Genomic DNA, 23,728 nt, shown 5'->3' on the forward strand with positions numbered 1-23,728 from the left:
TGCTAATTATATGATTTGTTTAGTTTTGGCCTTATAGATCTCAGATGGTTGTCCCCATATTCAGTGAACAAAATCTTTTCCAGCACATTTGATGGCTAAACCAAAATCTTTGCCTCCTTAAAAGAAGATGGGTATCAGGTTCTTTTTTTTTCATTTTTTGACTCCCTGCTAGTCCAGGTCCTTATGTCCTTTGAAAGCTGATTTCCCTCATGCCCTCACTTAGACAAGATATCCCTGGGGCCTCCAGAGCTCACCTGGGCTGATTTTATACTTTCTAGACATCACCAGAAAAAGAAAAAGATAAAGCAAAAGTCATTTGAGGAATTAGTGTCCTTGGTAAGTAAAAGTATCACAGAAAAGAAGCCAAGGGGAAAAGTGACATTTCAGGTCACTTCTAGAAAAATTTCAAAGTAGGAACAAACACGTTTAAACGACGATCTTTCTTTTTAGAAATTGATCTCTTGTACATCTCTGAAGCCTGTGTCTGAGTTTGTGTCTCAATTGTTATTTTAAGAAGCTACGGAGACTCTGAGCCTGACTTTTCCTTGAGGCTCATCAGGGAAATCAGTTATAGGCACTCTTTGTCAGCAGCGTCTATTAAGTGCTCACTACTTGCCAGGCACTGTGCTAAACACTGAAGATACAAAGAAGCACAAAAATTCTCTCTGAATTAAAGGCACTAATATTGTAATGGAGGAAAAAATAGGCAAATAACAGCAGGCAATGAGGTAGAAAACCTTCTGTCCATATTTTCTCTCTTTCATCCTCCATTTTAGCTTCTGTTCAGACAGAAGATAACCTGACTTGAATGGCTCCCAACAGGACAGAGAGGCATTATTGGTCTCTCTAACTTCCTATTTTTATAGAAATTCAATTAGTGCCTCCTTCCCCAAAGGCTTTCCTTTAAAAAATTCCCATGATATAGAAAAATCTTATTATTCAGAGACAATTATATAGCTCAAACCACAACTTTAAAAGAAAAAGTCATGCTCATATTTCTGTAATTTAGCATTTCAAAACCTAAACATACAATATTCTTTTAGTATGAACACTTCATTAATTAAAAAAAAATTGGAACTTAACAAACCTCAAATAAAATGAGTATTTTCCTATCTGTAAAGAGTAGAAAAAAGAGAGTACATGAAGCTGTAGATCTCTTTTAAGTTGCCTTTCAAGTATACATTCTGTTTGTCTGGGCTTCTTTATGACTTTGTGGTTCCTTTCCTCTGTATTGTTGGTCCTGGATACTGATCTGCTCTGGGTTGCTATGTACTAGACCTAGGTGCTGCTCAGGTCCTTTCTTCTATTGTGGATCAGGCCCCTTGGTAGACCAATGGTGGGTACTGTCTGGCCCTGGATGTCCAGAGTTGGGTGATGCCTGGCCCTGTCTCCTGTTGTGGGACCACCTGGTTGTTTCATTTCACCATCTTCCTCCCTAGAACCTTGAGGAAATAACTGCCCTTTGGGTACCTAATCTTTAAGCTCTTAGTCGGGGGGGGGGGGAAGGATTAACTTGGGGAAGGGGGAGGAGTTCATCAGTATCCCGATCTTTAAATCCTATCACATTTGGGAAACCCATCTTCATTTTAAGGATAAGTTAAGTTGGGTCTTAAATAGGTGATGTGGAAGCTGTGCAAGATTGGATGTACTAGGGAAAAGGTTTATAATACAAGGTGTGTGATTTTTGATGGACACATGACTTATGGGGGACAGTGGTGGGGAGTAAGCACTGTAAGTGTATATTGTGTATAGAGGCAGCTATAACTCTGCTTTTCTAGACGTTTTTGGAACTAGAGTCTGTCTCATTGTGTGAGCTGCCAAGATCACAAACATCTTTATGAAAATGAGAACTACATGCAAAAAAATCTAGGTCCTTGCCATTTTCTAGATCAAATATTTATAGATTCATTTGCAGAAAAAAAATACACGGATTTAAGAAAGTTTTTGGAGTCTATCTGATTTCCTCTCTCTCATATATGGGTCTTTTTCCATGTCTTTCCTACACCCAAGTTACATGTTCTCCACTTGCCTCTTTCCCTTTTAGTGCTAGCCATTTTGTATGTAACAGAGCAGTTTAGGGTTCTTGCTTTCCTTGCATAGCTAAATCTCCCACAGGACTTCGGGCTGCATCCAAGAGGTTTTCCTGAAGATTAGTGTCTCTTTTAGCATGTTTTTGGGCGTGAGATTTTTCAAGGAGAAGGGTAGAGGAACGGCAAGTGTAAGAAGAATCTTTATGTCCTGATCTGCCTTTATACCCTTTTAAAAACCACTTCGTACTCCACAAGAACAGGAATACAGAGCTTGAAGTGAGAGGTATTCTCTTGAGCACAGCCAATGAGGATATCGTGTAGAAAAGCAATGAGGGTAGGATGGAGGTCTTAATCTCTGAAACCCTTTCATTCAAGCCTGAGAAGTTTCCAGCATGCGCTGTAAGTAACTGACACTTCCCAGGAAATGTAGGATGAGATAATTTCACTACATCTTGTGACCCCGACCTGATGATAACTGCCAATAGGCCTGCTCTCCTTTGTCGGGATCCCAGGGCAGCTGGTTTCCAGTCATCCCTTATCTCTGATCCTGCATAACTTGTCCAGATGGTCACATCTGCCAAGTGAACAAGTCATCCATTCATAGAACCCATGCTTTCTTCACAAGCTGTGGTGCCTACAGTTCCTGCATCTTTTTCCTCCAAAAGGACTATGCCCAGAGATGTTTTTTATATTGTTCACTTGCCCTTGGAAAACCTTCAGAACTCATGGCCAATGCCTTTTGGTAGCTAGAGTTGAGAGGGAAAACAAGTCGGTGCCCTTTCAGGTCTATTACATCATCTCAGCCAATGAAAAATTTCCAGTCCCTGACAATTACATGGAGTATTCTTGAGAATATATATCAGATAAGGCTCATTAACTTAGAGTACAGTGCAATCACAAATAATCATTACAACCATAATTAACCATATGTGTAGAATTTACATTACAACTAAATGTAGCAAGCAATAGTACATACAACAACAGTTTCACTCACACTTAGGTCAGTCTCCCATATATCTCCTACTGGATTCTGGACTGTGTCCTAGGTCTTTTGGTTTGGTTTGGTGAGCTCACCCCTTTATAGCATTGGAACCAACCCTCCATGACAAATTCCAGTCATTTCCAATTCATGCTCTGACATATGACCTTCCTCTCTGACCTCCCCTTTATGTATTATTTTATGCCCATTTGAGTATAAGACCATGGACTTGTTTGTTTGCTTGTAGTTATATCTTCAAAGCTTAGCCCAGTGCCTGCCATAGAGTACATGCCTAATAAGTACTTTTTCACTCATTCATTCATTAATCTTCAGTTCTTCCTCTTGAAAAGTCCCATTCCCTGAAACTTGTGTGATAGGCACTTGCTCCCGGACAACCTGTTAAGTCATAGCTCTAAAGAACTGCAAAAGATGTATTCTAGAAGGAAAATACATACACAGAGTAAGTTATTTCTAGCTCTTTGCTACTGCAAAAAAGATCTCCTACAATTTTTTTTGATCAATGATGAACATCTATTACGTGCCAAGAACACTGGTCTAAGCACTATTCTAAGAGCTAAGACTAAGGAAGGTAAAAGGTAGTCTTTGCTTTCAAGGAGCCACAGCCTAATGGGGAAGAAAACACACAGAAAACTACATTCAAACGACGTACATAGGGTTAAATTGTAAATACTTAAAAGAAGAGACCTAACCGTCTTTCTTCTTAATCTCTTACAGCATTTATCTCTGTTAACTAATCTCTTCTCCCTGATACTACTCCCTGGTTTACTGAAAATGATCGAAGTGTTTCGCTCACGAAAACCTCAAACACTTTAAGGGCTTGGAAAACTAATTTTCTAAACTCTTTAGAAACCTGTAAAATGAAACATCTTCTCATCAGTTTGCAAGAACAGACTAGAATCAGAGAAGAGAGAAATATACTAGCTACATTTTAAGAAAATCTTTTGTAAAATGGGTAAAGTTGGAAAATCATTCTAATGACTTAATATGGGCAGCACAAGATGAATTTCTTCCATTTTTATATAAGGGTTGGGGATCAGCCTGGACAATGATGCTTCAATTTGAACTCAGAATTCATCAGTTCTCTTTCTGGAGCTGGACAGCATTTTTGCATCATGAGTTCTTTGGAACTGTCTTAAATCATTGCATTGATCAGAGTAACCAAGTCTTTCACAGTTGATCATTACAACGTTGCTGTTACTGTACACCATGTTCTCCCAGTTCTTCTCACTTCACTTTGCATCAGTTCATAGGTCTTGTCATATTTTTATGAAGCCACAACCCTCATCATTTCTTATAGCACAATAGTACTCCATCACAATTATATGCTACAAGTTATTCAGTCATTCCCCAATTGATGAGCTCCCCCTTGTTTTCCAATTCTTTGCCACCACAAAAAGAACTGATAAATTTTTGTACATGTAGATCCTTTTCATTTTTCTTTGATCTCTTTGGGGTACAGATTTAGTATTTGCTGGGTCAAAGGATATGCAGAGTTTAATAGCCCTTTGGGCCTAATTCCAAATTGTTCTCCAGAATGATTGAACCAGTTCACTACTCCAACAAAAGTTCATTATTACCTATTTCCCCTCATCCTCTCCAGTATGTCATTTCTGACAGGTGTGAGGTGGTACCTCCGAGTCATTTTAATTTGCATTTCTCTAGTCATTTGTGATTTAGAGTATTTTTTCATGTGATTATATATAGCTTTGATTTCTTCTTTTGAAAACTGTTCATATCCTTTGACCATTTGACAATTGTCAAATGATCCTTATTCTATAAATTTGACTCAGTTCTCTATATATGTGGGAAAAAACGAGGCTTTTATCAGAGAAACTGGCTGTAATTTTTTTTAAATTTTCCTTCATTTTCTATATGGTACCTTTTAGTAAAATGTAGTTTCCCTGATTGTCTCTTTTAATTAGGTCTCTTTTTGCTTTTGTTTTGTCTGACATCATGATTGCTGCCTCTACCTTTTTTACTTTAGCTGAAGCACATTAGATTTTGCTGTATCCCTTCATTTTAACTCTGTGTGTGTCTTTCTGTTTGAAGTGTGTCCCTTGCAAACAACATATTAGTGGATTCTGGTTTCTAATGCATTCTCCTATCTGCTCCTGTTTTATGGGTGAATTTGTCCCCTTCACATTCACAGTTACACTTATTGTGTATTTCCCTCCATTTTATTTTCTTCTTTTTCTTCTTCTCTGTCTCTCTCTTTTTATCCTGTCCCTCTTCAAGTCTATTTTGCTTCCAACCACTACCTCCCTTAATCTAGTCTCCCTTTTATCATTACCTGTCCCATTTCTCTTTCTTTTATCCCCTTCCTCTCTTATTTCCATATCAGGTAAGATAAACGTCAATATTCAATTGTGTGTATGCATGTATGTGTGTGTGTGTTTGTATACTTCCCTCTTTGAGAAAATTCCAATGACAGTGAGGTTCAAGCATTGCCTGCCACCCCTCCCCCATGTTCCCCTCCACTTTACAGTAGAACTCTTTTTTTTGCCTGCCTGTTTTATATGAGAAAAATTTCCCCATCCTACCTCTCCCTTCCCCGTTCTTACAGTGCATCCCTCTTTCTCACCTCCTTATATTTTTGGGAGATCATTCCAATATAATTGATTCACACTCATGCACCCTATGTAAACTTTTAACTGCCCTAATAATGATAAAGTTCTTAGGAGTTACAAGTATATTCCCATATACAAATGCAAACAGTTTAACCCTATTGAGCCCCTTATAATTTCTTTTTCATGTTTACCTTTTTGTGCTTTTCTTGAATCTTATGTTCGAATAGCAAACTTCCTATTCAGTTTTTGGGTTTTTTCTATCAGGAATGCTTTGAAAGTCCTCTATTTCACTAAATATCCATTTCTTCCTTAGGGTTTATATTTCATCTTGTTGGGCAGGTTATTCTTATTTATAAGTCTCATTTCTTTGCCTTCCAGAATATCATATTCCAAGCCCGCCATACCTTTAACATGGAAGCTACTAAATCTTATGTTTCCCTGACTATGGCTCCACAATATTCAAATTGTTTCTTCCTGGCTACCTGCAATATTTTCTCCTTGGTCTGGAGGCTCTGGAACTTAGCTATAATATTTTAGGGAGTTCTCATTTTGAGATCTCTTTCAGAATGTGTTTAGTGGATTCTTTCAATTTCTACTTTACCCTCTAGATCTAAGATATCAGGGCAGTTTTCCCTTATGATTTCTAGAAATATGATTTCTAGGCCCTTTTATTTCCTAGCTTTCAAATAGTCCAATCATTCTTAAATTATCTCTCCTTGCTCTGTTTTCTAGATCAATAGTTTTCCCAATGAGACATATCACATTTTCTTCTATTTTCTCATTCTTTTGATTTTTTTTTATTATTTCTTGATGTTTCATGGAGTCACTAGTTTCTACTTGCTCAATTCTCAATTTTCTTCAGTGAATTTTTGGGCATCTTTTACCATTTGGTCAATTCATTTTTTGTGGTGTCAATTTCTTCAGAATTTTTTGTGCCTCTTTTACCAAGCTGTTATTTTTCTTTTTATAAATTTCTTGTATCACTTTTATTTCTTTCCCTGATTTTTCCTCTGCCACTCTTATAAGAATGAGTTCTTTTACTCTTCCAGGAATCCTTATTGGTCTTGGGTCCAATTTGTTGCTGCTATGGGTATAGGGATAGTGGTCACGCTAAGAGTACAGAAAGTTAGAAGGTTTCACAAGGAGGACAGGGACAGTGTTGAAGTATATTGGTAGATATCATTGTATCAGAATTATATAGCAGAGTTATCAGTCTCTGAAAGAGTCAAATGTGACCTATTTTCCTGTCTTCCAATTGACTGACCATATATCCCTTAGGAGTCAGTCCGTGCCCCTCATTTTGAAGGCCATTAAATGACCAAAGACTTTAAAGTAAAACCATAGTTAACCTTGACTTACTAGCGACTCTTTAGCTTACCAACTGGAATTAAATTTCATATCAGAAAAAAAAACCTCCCCCAAATTGGTATGTAATTCTTCTATCTGAAGTTCTCATAACATGAAAGGTCCAGGTTCACTTCAAGGAATTGCTTACCTCTCTAACCTGTAACCTCTTAATACAGAAAATCAGGGAAAATCACTGCCTGCTATCATCCAGTGAACTGATGCCAAATTCCCTGGCAAGCATACAGCTTATACAAATTCACAATTAAGTAATTATTTAGTCAATTAATGTGTATTCAGAGACAGCAATTAATGTTAATTTGTATTAGCAAGTACAAGTTAACATGTTTATGTGTATTAATACATACTTTGCATTAGTACAAAATAATGAAGGGGAAAATCTAAGTGAAATATTAAATACAATGTAACTCACAATGGTGCTCTTAGAAAACAAAGGCACCTTCTACGAGCAACCATCTCCTGAAGATCTACATAGAGTCTTCTCTTTTGTGATCACAAACACCCCAGATGTTGCTTTGCACAGAATCCTGTAGTCACTCTAGCAAAGACAAGCACTCTTCACCTTCAGAGCTCCTCCTGCAGTTCTGCAAAGCTCCCAACAACTGGTGTCAGGACTCATTATCAGGTGTAGCCCAGTCCTCTGCTGGAGTTCATTTCTCTATCAGCATAAATTTAAAGATCTTGGAGCTAATTGAAGCTAAGGTGCCCCATTTTTCAGATAACAACACTGAGTCCCTGAGAGTCGAAGTGATTGTCCATGGTCCCTTTCTTGGGGTGCTGTCCCAACACAGCACAGAGGACTGATCTGATGGTACTAAGGGTTGGGATGGTAGAGGTCAGACTGACTACATATGGGGCTGTGACAACTCACTCACTCAGAGTGAGACTAGGACCGGGTTGAGATGAAAATGGTTTCTACATCCCCTTACCCCACAGACACTATAAAATCGCCCTTGATTGGAGGGGAACAAAGGAAAGCAGTAAGGAGTGACAACAAGATAACGGCACCTGGAAAAACGCGCTATGCCCCAACTACCAGAGCAGGAGGCACAGACTGTTAACTTGGTGGTCAAGAGTACCTGAGTTCAAATTCAGCCCCAGATGTATGAACCTGGGTAACTCACTTACCCCTCCCAGTTTCAGTTTCATCATCTGCAAAATGGGGATAACGCTACCATGTAGGTTTCTCAGGAGCATCAAATGAATATGTAAAGTATTTTTTATTAATCTGAGCTCTGTGAAGTTTTTTCAGTATTTTATTTTTTTCCCAGTTACATGGGAAAAAAACACAATTTTTTGACATTCATTTGTAAAACTTTGAGTTCCAAATTTTCTACCTTCCTCCCTCCCCACCCTACCCCCCATAGAGAAGGCAGGCAATTCAACATAGGTTACACATGTGTAGTCATGCAAAAAATCTCCATAATAGTCATGTTGTGAAAGAGAACAGACAAAAAACCCTCAAGAAAAAAAAATTAAAACCAAAGTATGCTTCTATCAATATTCGGATACCATCATTTCTCTCTCTGCGGATAGATAGCATTCTTGGATCATTGTATTTCTGAGAATAGCTAAGTCATTCACAGCCGATCATCCTACAACATCACTGTTATTTTGTATGTAGTACATTTCACTTGGTATCAGCCCATGCAAGTCTTTCCAGGTTTTTCTGAGAGAATTCTGCTCATCATTTCTTAGAGTACAATACTATTCCATCATAATCACATACCAGAACTTCTTCAGTCATTCCCCAACTGGTAGGCATCCCCTCAGTTTCTAATTCTTTGCCCCCCAAAAAGAGCTACTATCAATATTTTTGTACATATAGGTCTTTTTCTTTTTTTTATCTTTTTTTAGGATACAGATCTAGCAGTGGCATTGCTAGGTCAAAGGGTATGAATGGTTTTATAGCCCTTTGGGCATAGTTCCAAATTGCTATACAGAATGATTGAATAAGTTCACAACTCTACTAACAATGAATTAATGTCTCATCTTTACCACATTCCCTCCAACATTTGTCATCTACCTTTTCTGTCCTATTAGCCAATCTTATAGATATGAGGTAGCATCTCAGAATTGTTTTAATTTGCATTTCTCCAATCAATAGGGAGTAAGAGAATTTTTTCATATTGCTATACATAGCTTTGATGATTTCATCTAAAAACTGATCATATCCTTTGATCATTTATCAATTGGGGAATGTATCTTATTTTTATAAATTTGACTGTTCTCTATATATTTGAGAAATGAGGCCTTTATCAGAGAAACTTGCTAAAAATTTTTATTTCACAGCTATTATTGCTAACTGTATTTTCCTCCATCATATTCCCCGCCTTATTCTTCTCTCTCCTTTCACTCTATCTCTCCTTAGCAGTATTTTGCTTCTGACTACACCCTCCTCCAATCTGCCCCCCTTATATCTTGCCCCCCTTTCTCTTATCCCCTTTCCCCCTACTTTCCTCTAGGGTAAGATAGATTCCTATACCCAACTAAGTGTGTATGTTATTCCCTCTTTGAGTCAATTCTGATGAGAATAAGGTTCACTCATTCTCCTTTTTCTCTCTCCTCTTCCCTTCCACTGTAAAAGATTTTTTTACCTCTTTTATGTGAGAAAATTTGCCCCATTCTATCTCTATTTCTCTTTCTCCCAGTATATTTCTCTCTCACCTCTCTACTTTCAGGTAGTCCAATAATTTCTAAATAATCTCTCCTTGATCTATTTTCCAGACTAGTTGTTTTTCCAAAGAGATATTTCACATTGTCTTCTATTTTTCATTCTTTTAGTTTTGTTTTAAAATATCTTGACATCTCATAGAGTCATTAGCTTCCATTTGCTCCATTCTAATTTTTAAGGAATTGTTTTCTTCAGGGAGCTTTTGGACCTCCTTTTGCATTTGGTCAATTCTGCTTTTTTAAGGCATTCTTCTCCTGGTCAGGGGCTCAAAGACATTAGAGAGAGTGAAGCTGGCAGCATGACTCGAACTTTAGGGTTCATGTGCCAGTCACTGAGATCTAGCTACTGCACATGCCTAATAGCCTTCATGCGTATTAACTTACATGCCCATGCATAGATTATCCCTCCATTTTCTGAACCTGGGACCCATGTTGACTCAGGTCAAGGAGCAATATGAAGTGGGTGGGTTAGAGAGATTGGAACCCAGGAGATCTGGGACCAATCCCAGTTCTGAAGGGAGGGACCAAGGATGCTTAAGCCCATAACAAGCTCAGCTTGGTTTCTGTAATGCATGTGTGCATCCCTCGGGGCACCACACGTCCACTGCCATCCCATTTCTTACAGTCACCAAAGTAAGTTTTTGTAGTCGGAGGTTTTCCCCCATTGTTTACTCATTTTCCCAGCCTCTTAACTCACTTTGGACTCTTTATTAAAATAGGGATCTTCTACACCGCCTCAAGACTCAGGGGTTTTGTGAAGCTGTTTCCAGAGATACTTCTAGGTATCTGTAAGTTTCCAGTTGTTCCAAGGCGGTCTGATCTATGGAGAGAGTTTTACTCCTCTCCTGGCCTGTGCTCTGGTCAGGGAGTGACTACAAGCACTCTCTTCTGCCCTGGAGCTCAGAGGAGCTCCTCCTGCGACCCAGATCTGAGTATGGACAAAGCCACAGGCTCCTGCCTCAGCGCTAGCAAAGCGACACTGTTCTCTCCTTCTCATCAGCTGTTTGACCCCTTACCTTCTGAGTGAACACTTCTAATGTGCTTCACTCCCAAGGCCTGCTATGACAGGGGCTGTGCTGGACCAGGCTTCACTCTCACCCAGGCACAACAGACTCTCCCTCTGACCTTCTGCCTTGTCTGGTGTCTGTGGGTTGAGAGGCCTGGAAACCACCCCAGCTGCCAGGGCCTCAGCTCCCTAGGCCCGCTCTGGATTTGCTGGGGACCGATCTGTAATGGAGAGGCCTGTGCTAAACTGTGCTTGTTTCTCACTGCCCCTTCCAGGCTGTCTGGGACTGAAAATGTGTTTCACTCCCTCTTTTGTGGGTTCTGATGCTCTAGAATTTGTTTAGAGTCGTTGTTAAAGGTATTTGGAGGGGGCTGGGGGAGAACTCAAGCGAGTCCCTGCCTTTACTCCACCACCTGCCCTGGGTACGTTAAAACATATTTTAATAGCTGTGTCATTCATCTTTAAGACTTGGGGCATCTTTAGGTTGTGCTTATTACACTGTATGCCTGAGCTTTTCCTTGAACTCCTAAGAAGAAATGCCCAATAAATGTCAAAATGCCTGAAATGAATTAACCAGATACCAGATATAAGGATAAATTGGTTTGTTTTCTTTTTTCGTATATAAGAGAAGGACGAGTTTTATTCTGCCTCTGTTTCAGGGCTTGGGGAGTTTAATGGTCAAGGTAGTGATCCTCAAGGGCAGACCAGGTCACTTTGTCCACCTCTATGCCCAGGCATTGTGTCTGGAGGGAAATAGGAGTCTCTACTCCTGGTGTAGGAAGCAGACGGAATTACCATCACCCTGTTGCTATTTTACCTACTGTCAGGTGGTGGTGAAAAAGGGAATCTGGACCTAGCAAGGTAAATTAGGCCATCCTCTCAAATTATAATAAGGAGCTCAAAATGAAAGGCTGGTGCCATCTAGCGTTCACATATAAATGTTTCACTTTTTAGACATCATTAAAGTTTTCTTTCCCTCTTCTCAGAGCTAAATATCTCACATCACCCACATTTTAAGGGTAGGAGTAGAATGAATGATATCCATTGAAAACAGTTTATCTATTAAATAGCATTTTAATAAGCATCACAAAGGAATACTATGATCATCATCTGAAAATGTCTCAAATATATAAAGCACTTTGTAAACCCTAAAAAACTACATAAATGCTAGTTTTTATTAAATATTATTAATCTGACGTCTGTGAACCTTAAAAATATTTTGATAAATACATTTCATTATAGTTAGTTTCCTTTGTAATACTATGTAGTTATTATACAGAATTAATGTATCAAAATGCTACATTGAATTACTTCCAGTTCTGAAAGCAGGTAGCATTTGTGTATAACTGCCAAGAGGGTTAAGTAAACAAGGGAGAAAGCTCCGCTTTGCGCAGGTGTCCAGTTTTAGCCCTTACAAGCAAAATTCACCCATATTTGCTATCACTATTATTGATCATAGTAACTATTGATTTTCTTTAGGAATATAATGCACCTTTATCTACATTCTTTCTGTGCAGCACTAAGGAGAGAGAGACTGTTGGATTGGGGATCAGAGATCGTGAGTTCAAATACTAATTCTTCCATTTACTTCTTCTGTGACCTTAAACAAGTAACTTCTCTGGGTCTCAATTGCCTCGACTACAAAAATGAAAGGGTAAGAATAGAAAATCTTGAAAATATTCTCCATCTCTAAATTTATTTTCCTATTGCAACAGTGCCTTCTATGGGCAGAAAGGGAGATTTCCAGGAGTTCCACGGGGACTCTGGGGTTCATGGTTCTAGATACACTCACATGCATATATGCTATAACATGTGCCTATGCATGCATGTATGTATGCATATACATACTTATGTATATTCTTGGTGACCCCATTTTTTTTAGTTTTCTTAGTTTGTTAGTTTAGTTTTTTTAGTTTCTTTAGTTTTTCTTAGTTTGGTTTTCTTAGTAAAGATGCTGGAGCAATGTGTCATTTCCTTCTACAACTCATTTTACAGATAAGGAAACTGAGGCAGACAGGGAGTCACTTCTCCTGTATTTGCTTCAGTTTCTTCATCGATAAAATAAGGTTAACACAAGTACCTAACTCACAGGGTTGTTGCAAGCAAGGATCAAATGAGTTAATATGTGTAAATCACATAGCATGGTGTCTGACATATGGCAAGGGATCAATAAATCCTTGTATCCTTCCACCCTCCCCTCCACCACAGAGTAAAGGGGATGCACTCTGCTTTAGTGAAAGGACTCACAGCACTGAAAGTCTTCAAATATGTTGTGACTGACAACCAAGCAGCAAAATGGACTGGACCCATCTAGACATTTAAGGGGTAGCTTGGAACCAGAGTCAAGTAGTGAGTTCTGGACTTTATTGGTCAGTCTCAACCCAGCAACAGCCACAATCAATGGCCCCAGTCTGCTAGTTAGCTCAGAAAAAGCAGCCTCTTTTAGAATTAGAGATAAGACTTATGATCCTTTTTTTAATACCTCCTTCCTTATCGAAATGCAATTTGCGGCAATTTTGGCCTTGGGGTCAGGAAAACCAGGAACGGAAGTCCACTCCTACTTGTTTGCTAAATAACCCCATTTAGCCTCTCTGAGCTACCTCACAGGGGAAATGTAATTCTCAAATGATGCAATGTATGTATAGAGATTTACAAACTTTAAATGTATGCAGAATGTTTTCAAGACTTTGGAATGCTATATAAATAATCAATTAAAATTACAATGTATATTGATATCCAGTCTAACTTCAGAGGTGACTAGGTGGTGCAGAGTATAGAGCCCCAGGCCTGGAGATAGGACCTTAGTTCAAATCCAGCCTTCAGGCACTTACTAGCTGTGTGACCTTGAGCAAGTCACTTAACCCTGTTCACCTCAGTTTCCTCATCTCTAAAATGAGCTGGAGAAGGAAATGACAAATTACTTCGGGATCTTTGCCAATAAAATGCAAATGGGGTCACAGAGTCAGACACGACTAGAAAAATGACTGAACAACAACCATCTGACCTCTTCGCATGTCATTATTGCACCTTGACCTCAAAGCCCTCTGCCTAGAGACATCTACAGAAGCTTGGGAACAGACGCCCTCTGCTCTGCCTTTTATTTTAGGACATTTTTATTTTCTTTTATTTTGGGGGTGAAAGACTGACCTGGGGTGTTGTTTCATCCTCAGACAATCTACTCAGAAGCAAAAGGAACTCCCGGGCTGCCTAAGAACCAAGCCTCTGTGTGTATGTGTGTGTTTATCTAAAGAAGTACCCTTAGATCAGAGCCCTTTGCCTGTATCTACTCACTCCAGATGGTTTAACTTCTTGGCTACTGTTACATAAACAAGACCAGTACATGAGGAAAGTCGAAGGTGTTGAGGATAACTCAGGGTCATAGGTCAGTTCAGATAGCTAAGTTTCAACTGGAGAAAGTACTGAACTAGAGACCACTACGTGAAGGAGGTTAATTTGAGAGGAAAAACGTTTAGTGAGCCAGTAATGACACTTCTAGGACTGTGTCCCAAAGAGATCATAAAAATGGGTAAGTCACTTCATGCTGCTTGCCTCAGAAGAAAATGGCAAACCACTCCAGGATCTTCACCAAGAAAACCCTAAAGGTGGTCACACAGAGTTTCAGGCTACCAGAACAATTGAACAACAAAAAGGTTCTACTGTATGTTTTTAAAATGCTTGAAGACAGCCATTGAGTCCTCCCTGAATCTTCTCTTCACTAGCATTAACATGCCCAGTTCCTTGAACGGTTGGTTAGTCAGTCAGTCAGCAAACATTTATTAATTTATTAATTAATTTATTAACTGTGTGCCAAAGAGTGTGCTAAGCAGATCCTCATATGACGTGAACTGGAGGACCTTTCTTCACCCTCCTGGCTACCCCTTTTTACACTTTCCTGTTTATCAATATCAATATCCTTTCTAAAATGTGGTTCCCAGAACATAATACTGCATCTGTGGTCTCTTGTTAGCCCTCCTAGAAGCCATACCTCTCAAAACAGCCTTGGATAACATTAGCTTTATTTACTATATTCTATATTCTAGAACCAGAGGGCAAAATAGAAATTGAAAGAATTCACTGATCGCCTCTTGAAAAAGATCCCCAAAAGAAAATTCCTAGGAATATCATAGTAGCCAAATTCCAGAGTTCCAAGGTCAAGAAGAAAATATTATGAACTGTCAGGAAGAAAAAGTTTGAATATTGTGGAAACACAATCAGGATAACACAAGATCTAGCAGCTTCTACATTGAGGGATTGAAGGGCTTGGAATATGATATTCTGGAGGTCAAAGGAGCTAGGATTAAAACCACGAATCACCTACCCAGCAAAACTAAATATAATGCTTCAGGGGGAAATATGGTATTTCAATGAAATAGAGGACGTTCAAGCATTCTAGATGAAAAAAACAGAGCTGAACAGAAAATTTGACTTTCAAATACAAGAAGTAAAAGAAGTATGAGAATGTAAAAAGGAAAAACAAATCACAAGGAACTTATTACAGTTGAACTATTTACATTCCTACATGGAAAAAAATATAATTGTAATTCATGAGACTTTTCTCAGTATGAGGATAGTTGAAGGGAATATGCACGCAGGTATATATATATATATGTACATATATATGCATGTATAGGAGGGTGTATGTGTGTATAAGCCGGAGGTTTTAGCACCGGGGTGGGCCTGACCAACAACTTGCTGGAGGGACTACACATCAGCAGCAGATGTGGCTGTTTCCAGATTTGTCAACACATAGATGCGAAGGACAAAGTGAGAGGGCAATGCAGTATGGTCTTTGGGACACAGGAAGTGGGAGTGTGTGGCTTTTGCCCCCAGGACAAGAAGCTGGTGAGCCTCTTGGCACAGCCAGCCAGTGCCACGTGGCGGCTTCAGCTCCTGGCCTGAAGAGTGTAGGGGGTCCAAGCACCAGTCTGAGGGGTAATCGCTCTTGCTTTAACCTGCTTGGATCTGGATTGCAGTCTAGGGTGGAGGTCCTGGGGTGTGTGTCCAGCTTGCCAGAGTGTGTGGAGACCTCAGAGAGGGCACCCATCTAATACCTCTGGCAGCTGAAAAAACCCCAGCGTTTGGGACGAAAGCTCCCCTATCTGGTGGCAGAGTCCTACTGTGGAAAAAAGCCCAGGGGTCAAGCAACTGAGGGGGCAACATGACCAGGCAAAGGAAACAAACCAGACAGAACATTCCAATATTACACTCCTATTGTGGGGACAAAAAGGAGCAAAGCATGGAACAGGAGGAAGACAGTGAAGTCAGAACTCCTGCACCAAAAGCTTCAAAGGAAAATATGAGCTGGTTACAGGCCATAGAGGACCTTAAGAAGCAAATAAGAGAAGTGGAGGAAAAGTTGGGAAGAGAAATGAGAATGATGCAAGGAAATTATGAAATGAGAGTCAACAACCTGACTGAAGAAAATAACACCTTAAAAAATAAACCAACTCAAATGGCAAAGGAGGCTCAAAAAGGCAATGAGGAGAAGAATGCCTTAAAAAGCCAAATTTGCCAGATGGAAAAAGAATCTCAAGAGCTCACTGAGGAGAATCATTGCTTCAGAATTAGACTGGAGCAAAAGGAAACTAGTGATTTTACAAGAAATCAAGATACTGTTAAACAGATCCAAACAAATGAAAGAATAGAAGGCAACATGAAATATCTCATGGGACAAACCACTGACCTGAAAAATAGATCCAGGAGAGATAATTTAAAAATTATTGGACTACCTGAAATCCATCATCAAAGAAAGAACCTAGAAATCATCCTTTAAGAAATTCTCAAGAAAAACTGTCCTGATGTTTTAGAACCAGAGGGCAAATTAGAGGTTGAAAGAATCTACCGATCGCCTCCTGAAAAAATTCCCAAAAGAATCTCCTAGGAATATTATAGCCAGCTTCCAAAATTCCCAGAACAAGGAGAAAATATTACAAGCAGCCAGGAAGAAACAATTTGAATATTGTGGAAACATAATCAGGATAACCCAGGATCTGGCAGCTTCTACACTGAGGGATTAAAGGGCTTGGAATATGATATTCCAGAGGTCAAAGGAGCTGAGATTAAAACCAAGAATCACCTACCCAGCAAAACTGAGTATCATGTTTCAGGGGAAAATATGGTCATTCAGTGGAATAGAGGACTTTCAAGCTTTCTTGCTGAAAAAACCAGAGTTGAATAGAAAATGTGACATTCAGATACAAGAAGCAAGAGAAGCATGAGAAGGTAAACAGGGAAAAGAAATAATAAGGGACTTCTCAAAGTGGAACTATTAACATTCCTACATGGAAAAAGGATAATTGTAACTGATAAAACTTTTCTCAGTATGAAAAAAGTTGAAGGGAAAAGAAATATGTGTGTGTGTGTGTGTGTGTGTATAAAAGGGTATACGGCATATGAATACATATGTGAATGTGTGTATATATGTTTACAGGTATGCATAGATAGAGGGCACAGAACCAATTTAATAGGAAGGGATGATACTTAAAAGGTGAAATTAAGAGGTGAGAGAGGAATATAATGTGAGAAGATGGGGAGAGACAGAATGGGGTAAACTATTTCATATAGAAGAGTCAAGGGAATATGGTTACAATGGAGGAGAAGAACAGGAAAGCAAAAGGGAATATGTCAACCTTATTCTCATTGAATCTGGCTTAGGGAGGGAATGACGTACACACTAAATAAGGTATCTCACCTTACAGGAGAGTAGGGGGGAAGGGGATGAGAGGGGGGATGATGGAAGGCAGGCTGGGGGGGAGGGAACTTGGAAGCACCCACTTTTGAAAAGGGACGGGATCAAAGTAAGGAATAGAACAAGTGGGAGGTGGGATAGGAGGGAGGGAAATATAGACAGTCTTTTACAATATATTTATTATGGTAATGTTTTGCATAGCTACACATGTACAACCTATACTGAATTGCTTATTTTCCCAGTAAGTGTGGGTGACAAGGGAGGAAGGGAATGAATCTGGAATTCAAAGTTTTAAAATCAAATGTTTAAATATGTATACATATATAAACATATATATATATGTATAAACACACATATATGTATACACACACACATATATATATACTATTATTAATACCACTTTACATGTAATTGGAAAATAAGATATACATGTACTGGGGTATAGAGATCCACAGTGCCCAACTGGAAAAGTCGAAGGTGATATAGGAGAAGATATGGGAGAGAGTAGATTGGAGGAGGGGATATCCTGTGGGACTGCTATTTTTGGGGTGGTGGGTAGAGGAAAACTGGGGAGAAAATTTGTAACTCAAAATCTGGCAGAAATGAATGATGTAAACCAGAAGTTAATAAAGCATTTGAAAAAAAAAATTTTTAAAAAGAAAATCAAGTAAGAGAAGTAGAGGAAAAATTGGGAAGAGAAATGGGAATGATGCAAGAAAAACATGAAAAATGACTCAACAGGCTTAGTAAAAGAGCCCCTCCAAAATGCTAAAGAAAATAACACTTTAAAAATAGACTAGGTCAAACGGCAAAAGATGTCCAAAAAGTCAATGAGGAAAATAATGCCTTAAAAAGCAAAACTGGCCAAGTGAAAAGGGAGGTCCAAGAAAATAATTCTTTAAAAAATAGAATGGAGCAAATGGAAGCTAATAACTTTATGAGAAATGAAGGGATTATAAAACAAAACCAGAAGAATGAAAAATAGAAGACAATGTTAACTATCTCATTGGAAAAACAAGTGGTCTGGAAAATACATCAAGGAAAGATCATTTAAAAATTATTGGACTACCTGAAAGCCATGATCAAAACAAACAAACAAAAAAAGAATCTACCATCATCTTTCAAGAAATTATCAAAGAAAACTGCCCTGATATTCTAGAACCTGAGGGTAAAATAGAAATTGGAAGAATTCGCTGATCACCTCCTGAAAGAGATTACAAAAGGAAAACTCCTAGGAATAAAATAACCAAATTCCAGAGTTCCCAAGTCAAGGAGAAAATATTGCAAGCAACCAGAAAGAAACAATTCAAGTATTATGGAGCCATAATCAGGATAACACAACATTTAGCAGCTTCTACATTAAAAGATTGGCAGGTTTAGGATATGATATTCCAGAGGGCAAAGGAGCTAGGATTACAACCAAGAATGTGACCCTTTGTGCTAACATCTTGATTTCAAAAAAGCATTGGATTTATACATTATTCACTTTTCATACCACATGAAATCTACAGTAACATAAATATTGTACAACAAATAAAATTCTTTTTGCCAGTCTCTTTTCATTAATTAATTAATTAAATCTTAGTTTTCAACATTCATTTTTACAAGATTTTTACTTCCCAAATTCTCCCCCTCCCTCCATTCTCCTCTCCCCAAGTCAGCATGCAATCTGATATAGGCTATACACACACACACGTGTGTGTATATATATATACATACATATATGTATGATCACATTAAACATATTTCCACATTAGTCTTGTTGTAAAGAAGAATCAGAACCAAAAGGGAAAACCACAAGAAAGAGAAAACAACCAAAAAAAGAGAAAATAGTCTGCTTCAATCTGCATTCAGACACCACAGTTTTTTTTTTCCTCCGGATGTGGATAGCATTTTCTTTGGAAATGCCTTAGACTGTTGTATTGCTGAGAAGGGCTAAGTCTATAAAAGCTGGTCATCACACAATGCTGTTGTTACTATGTACAATGTTCTCCTGCTTCTGCTCTCCTCACTCAGCCTCAGTTCATCTAAGTCCAAGTTTTTTCCGAAAACCACCTACTCATCATTTTTTTTTTCTTTTGCAGGGGGGAAGGTGTAATGGAAATGCATATTTAAAGATCTTCCCTGCCTCTAGGCCCTTTGATAGGCTTAAGTGACTCTGAGAACCTTCCTTGATTTGAAAATATACTCTGCTACCTAATAGGCTGAATGTGGTCACCTGGAGCCTGTGGCAGGAGGCTTGGTTTTCAGGAATGCTCACATCTTGATACTGTGTGATTGGGCAGTGGGTCAAGAGGGTGGTCACATTCTCTGACGCAGGAAAAGGCTCTATAAGCCCTGATGGGAGGCTTTGCTTTGGAGCTCACTTTGAGAAGTGTTGTGTGATTTGACAAGATGAGATTCTGGGCAGCCATTGAGAGCCCCCCGGCTTTGAAAAGCCAGATGTTGATGCTTCCCTCTCTGGTAACTGTGATTTGGAATGGATGTAATGGTTGCACAGTTTGGAAGCCTGTCTGCTTGATCTGTTTCTCTGTCTTATAACTTCTCTTTTTTTTTTCAAATGCTTTATTAACTTCTGATTTACATCATTCATTTCCATCAAATTTTGAGTTACAAATTTTCTCCCCGTTTTTCCCCTACCCACTGCCCCAAAATAGCAGTCCCACAGGATATCCCCTCCTCCAATCTGCTCTCTCCCATATTTTCTCCCATGCCCCTTTTGACTTTTCCAGTGAATCTCTATACCCCAGTGCCTGTATATCTTATTTCCCAATTACATGTAAAATAGTATTAATAATAGTATATATATTTGAGTATTTGATTTTAAAACTTTGAATTCCAGATTCATTCCCTTCCTCCCTTGTGTCCCACCCTTACTGGGAAGGTATGCAGTTCAGTATAGGTTGTACATGTGTGACTAATGCAAAACAATAACATAGTAGATATATTGTAAAAGTGTCTATATTTCCCTCCCTCCTATCCCACCTCCCACTTCTTCTATTCTTTACTTTGAGCCTGTCCCTTTTTGAAAGTGGGTGCTCCCAACTTCCTCCCCTCCCCAGCCTGCCCCTCCCTTCCATTATACCCCCTCTCATCCCCTTCCACTCCTACTCTCCAGTAGGGTGAGATACCCTATTTAGTGTGTATTTCATTCCCTCCCCGAGCCAAATTCAGTGAGAATAAGGTTGACCTTTTGCCTTCCTATTCTTCCCCTCCATTGTAACCATTTTCCCTTGCCTCTTCTATATGAGATAGTTTACCCCATTCTGTCTTTGCTCATCTCCTCTCATTATATTCCTCTCACACCTCTTAATTTCACCTTTTAAGTATCATCCCTTTATATTAAATTGGTCCTGTGACCTCTATCTATGTATCCCTGTAAATATATATACAGACATTCACATATGTATTCATAGGACCATATACCCTCATATATAGACACACACACACATATATTTCTATTCCCTTCAACTACTGAGAAAAGTTTCATAAGTTACAATTATTGTTTTTCCATGTAGGAATGTTAATAGTTCAACTTTGATAAGTTCTTTATGATTTCTTTTCCCTGTTTACCTTCTCATGCTTCTCTTGCTTCTTGTATCTGAATGTCACATTTTTCTCTTCAACTCTGGATTTTTCAGCAAGAATGCTTGAAAGTCTTCTATTCCACTGAATGACCATATTTTTTTCCTGAAACATGATACTCAGTTTTGCTGGGTAGGTGATTCTTGGTTTTAATCCCAGCTCCTTGGACCTTCAGAATATCATATTCCAAGCCCTTCGATCCCTCAGTGTAGAAGCTGCCAGATCCTGGGTTATCCTGATTGTGTTTCCACAATATTCAAATTGTTTCTTCCTGGCTGCTTGTAATATTCTCTCCTTGAGCTGGGAATTTTGGAAGCTGGCTATAATATTCCTAGGAGTTTTCTTTTTGGGATCTTTTTCAGCAGGTGATCGGTGGATTCTTCCAACCTCTATTTTGCCCTCTGGTTCTAAAACATCAGGGCAGTTTACTTTGAGAACTTCCTGGAGGGTGATTTCTAGGTTCTTACTTTGATCATGGCTTTCAGGTAGTCCAATAATTTTAAAATTATCTTTCCTGGATCTATTTTCCAGGACAGTGGTTTTTCCCATGAGATATTTCACATTGCCTTCTATTCTTTCATTTGTTTGGATCTGTTTAATAGCATCTTGATTTCTTATAAACTCATTAGCTTCCATTTGCTCCAATCTAATTCTGAAGCAACGATTCTCCTCATTGAGCTTTTGAGATTCTTTTTCCATCTGGTAAATTTGGCTTTTTAAGGCATTCTTCTCCTCATTGCCTTTTTGAGCCTCTTTTGCCATTTGAGTTAGTCTATTTTTTAAGCTGTGATTTTCCTCAGTCAGGCTGTTGACTCTCATTTCGTAATTTTCTTGCATCATTCTCATTTCTCTTCCCAATTTTTCCTTCACTTCTCTTAAGGTCCTCTATGGCCTGTAACCAGCTCATATTTTCCTTTGAAGCTTTTTGTGCAGGAGTTCTGACTTCACTGTCTTCCTCCTGTTCCATGCTTTGCTCCTTTTTGTCCCCAAAATAGGAGTGTAATGTTGGAATCTTCTGTCTGCTTTGTTTCCTTTGCCTGGTCATGTTGCTCCTCAGGCACTTGACTCCTGGGCTTTTTGCCACAGTAGGACTCTGCCACCAGATAGGGGAGCTTTCGTCCCAAACACTGGGGTTTTCTCAGCTGCTGGAGGTATTAGATGGGTGCCCTCTCTGAGGTCTCCACATGCTCTGACAAGCTAGACACAAACCCCAGGACCTCCACCCTAGATTGCAATCCAGATCCAAGCAGGTTAAAGCAAGAGCGATTACCCCTCAGACTGGTGCTTGGTCCCCCAAACTCTTCAGGCCAGGAGCTGAAGCTGCCACGTGGCACTGGCTGCCTGTGCCAGCGTCTCAGTGGCTTCTCTCCCTGGGGGCAAAAGCCATGCGCTCCCACTTACTGGGTCCCAAAGTCCAGACTGCACTGACCTGTCACTTTGTCCTTCGCATCTATATGTTACTAAATCTGGAAACGGCCACAGCTGCTGCTCATCTGGAGTCCCTCTGGCTGCAGCTGGTCAGGCCCGCCCTGGTGCTAAAACCTCCTTGTGGAGCTGTGCTCGGCTCCCAGATTGCTGCACTGGATTCCTGCTGGCCTTCCAGGCTGTCCTTAGCGGGAGGTTAGCTTCTCTGTGTCATTTTGTGAGTTCTGCAGCTCCAAAGTTTGTTTACAGTCCCCTTTTTACATGGATTGGGGAAGGTGGAAGCTGGAGCAGTGGGGAGGTCCTGCTTCTATGCAGACGTCTTGACTCCACCCCTTGTCTTGTAACTTCTGTCTGCATACTCTGAAGTTTGGGGTGCTGACCTTTTCCTCCTGAACTAGGTTAAAGATATATGTTTGATTGATTAAAGTAAGCTTGTTAACCCATTTTGAGTTGCTTTCCTTTAGAAAAGCAGATCTATGCACCTGTGTTGGCAGCCACTTTGGGGATGCTGGGGTGCTTGCTACTACAGAAGCAGGGCAATTGAGGTTAAGTGACTTGCCCAAGGTCACACAGCTAGTAAGTGTTAAGTGTCTGAGGCTGAATTTGAACTCAGGTCCTCCTGACTCCAGGGCCAGTGCTACATTCACTGCACCACCTAGCCGCCCCTGCTCATCATTTCTTATGTACTCCATTCTTATATATTACATTCATATACCACAACAACAAATAAAATTCTTAAAAGTAAAACATTTTTCACCTGAATCTTACCTTCCCCTATGTCAGATAGCAGTGTGAGGGTGTTATACTGTACACAATACTGTTGTAAACCAAGAGAGATGTTGCTAGGACTTTAGTCAATGTTATCATGAGACACCAAAACTGGAGAGATATGGACATCACCTTAGAGCCCAAAGGACCTGCACTACACTTTGGGGGGATAATTGCAACACAAAACTTGAGTTTTAAAGGCAAACAATAAAAATATACAAAAAAATGAATGCAGGGAAACCTTCCCTAAGACTAGGTGATACACCTAGTGGGAGACCAGCCCTTTTACTCTATGTATATCTAGCTGTTTTTTAGCTGTTCCCCAGACTTACCATCCCATTACTTGTGTCTCTGTCAGGAATCCAACCTCTACTCAACTTCACTTCTTAGAATCCCTGGATTCCTTTAGGGTGCAGGTAAGGGCCACCCTCCTGTGCAAAACCTTTTCTTCCTTCCTGAGCCTTCTCCAGCTGTTCATGCTTTTTCCTCCTCCAATTCCTCAACATGTAGTTATGCCATAGCACAGCACATTTCTCTTTCCCAACAGTACAATGTAAAGTCCTTAAGAGCAGGGATTGTCCTTGTATCTTGAGCATGTATCAGTTACCTATGTGAAATAGA

The 23,728-nt window shown here is 39.5% G+C and overlaps 1 long non-coding RNA gene across 2 annotated transcripts in view; it reads right to left on the reverse strand.

Annotated features, from left to right (window-relative positions):
- LOC138171263 (uncharacterized) overlaps positions 1-23,728 on the reverse strand; it is a 49,395-nt gene that overhangs the window by 24,053 nt on the left and 1,614 nt on the right. The window contains exons 2-3 of one of the 2 annotated variants that reach the window (XR_011170844.1): positions 23,440-23,714; positions 18,372-22,733 (exon numbers count right to left, since the gene is read on the reverse strand). This is a non-coding gene — a long non-coding RNA (uncharacterized lncRNA). Of the gene's footprint in view, positions 1-18,371; positions 22,734-23,439; positions 23,715-23,728 lie in introns of those variants that run through there. The other variant, XR_011170843.1, reaches the window with a different exon arrangement.

This window comes from Petaurus breviceps, unplaced genomic scaffold, assembly GCF_028583685.1.
Source record: "Petaurus breviceps papuanus isolate PSGF00001 unplaced genomic scaffold, PetGlider_PUasm1.0 419, whole genome shotgun sequence".
Taxonomy (NCBI): domain Eukaryota; kingdom Metazoa; phylum Chordata; class Mammalia; order Diprotodontia; family Petauridae; genus Petaurus; species Petaurus breviceps.